A 1952-nucleotide genomic window follows, 5' to 3' on the forward strand; every position below is an offset into this window, starting at 1 on the left:
ATAAGAAATGAATATTGATTTTGGGGTAAAATTGTTAGGTTTAGTACGTGTATTTAGATGCCACAGATAAAAAGAGAAAGTGAAGATAAAGTATATAAATATATCGTGGAAAGCGTGTAGGGCACGAATGAATGTGATTATGGAAAAAAAATTGCTTACAGGATGTAAAGTTTTGACGATAAAACTGTATATGAGTTATGAATCTATGATGATGGTGCTAAACAGTTAATAAGGAAGGTGTGAAGTTTAAAAATATACCTTTTTGCAAATCTAAGGTGGATTTATTGAGTGGATGATATAAGAAGAGCATTTTGTAATTGTTTGTGGCTATATATTTTATTATCTATATGCTTTGTTATATTAATCGTGTACTAAGAAAAAGATTAAATTTTGTAGTGTACAGAATAAAGATGGGTGTATTTTTATTAGAAAACGTCAAAGTTTACAGTTTTTTTTGATCGTAATATGTTGAGTAAATAAAGTTAAGATGTGTCTGTGTAATTTATGTTTTCTAAGCGTGTATTATTGGTGCAGTTAACCATGACAGGATGAATATAGTTGTTATTATAATAATTTTGAGTTGATGTGAATCAATGAAAATATAATTATGTTATAAAAAGGAACTTTTTGAAGAAATCTTGTCCTAAAAATATTAAGTAAAGGGTAATTTTAATCTAAATGTCCTTCAATTTTAAGAAGATTGGCCATAGGTAAAGTATCTGCAGAAACTTGAAAATTTTATCGTTTTCTCTTGAATTTAATTTCAATAAAACTTAGATAAAGATGTGCTATTATTGGATAGGTTAGTTATATATATTCGACGTAGTAATTACACTAGAATACGTACAGATTAGTCTCGATGCACATACGTTAATTTGTATATGTAATCTTTTTGTTTAAATATGGATTTTAATTTATTTTTGTGTTGATACACAAGAGCTCATATTATTCATTTTAAAGCTCATGAGTATATTTTATCTTCAATCTCAATCTTTGTTATTTTAATTTTTATAAAGAATTAGTGCATTTTTATAAAATAATACATTTCCGAGTTTAAAATATTAATCTAACGATTAATTTTTTGTTGTAACAATATATTTGGTTTATATATAGTATAAAATAAACCCCAAAATATAAAGGTTCTAAAACGAAAAATAGAAAGATAATGATAGGGAGAAGAAGGTGAATTCAAGAACTGAGTTGACGAAATCATACAGAAGGCACTAAAAGAAAATATTTGGAAGTCGAGAAAAATAAAAGAAAATGAGGTTAAAAAATGAATAAAAGAAGAAGAGACTCATACCACAAATAATAATCAAAAAAATAATTAAATTTAACGAATGAAGCTATTTGACACATATTAAAAAGATACTAAAGGATAAAAGGCAGAAAGATATAGAAAAAAATACATTATGCCTATTGTATAGTAATTATCAATAAATTATAGCTTATTTTTATAAAAGGTGTGTGCTATATGTTCATTATTAAGTGATTTAGTATAGGTGTAACATGATACATTGAAAATAACTTAAATTTATGATTGTAAGAATATTTTTTTTTCATGATCATTATTATAAGTCTTTAGTTTCCTATATTCTGGACATATCAAATTATACTTATGTGAAAAAATTTTTCTATATTTAAAAGAAAGCTTCTATATAAGTTTAGACACAAGCTAGTTATATTATCGTAAAAAATACGAGATATCTGGTATAACTATATCCCAGAAAACAGTTAAAAACATTAAAATTTATATTTGTTATTCAAATACTTTATCATCACATATAAAAGTCCTATAAAATAATTTAATTTTCGTCAAAGCTGTGACAAAATTTATTTTTGATATTTATACGATTAAAAAAGTTTAAACAGAATATTTACACATAGAAATAATTATGAAGGTTGAATCTTAATTCAAATTAGACGTTATAAAATAGAACCCGGATGAATGA

Source organism: Rhyacophila brunnea, unplaced genomic scaffold (assembly GCF_057557595.1).
Source record: "Rhyacophila brunnea isolate RB1 unplaced genomic scaffold, BYU_Rbru_1.0 scaffold_69, whole genome shotgun sequence".
In the NCBI taxonomy this organism is placed as follows: Eukaryota; Metazoa; Arthropoda; class Insecta; order Trichoptera; family Rhyacophilidae; genus Rhyacophila; species Rhyacophila brunnea.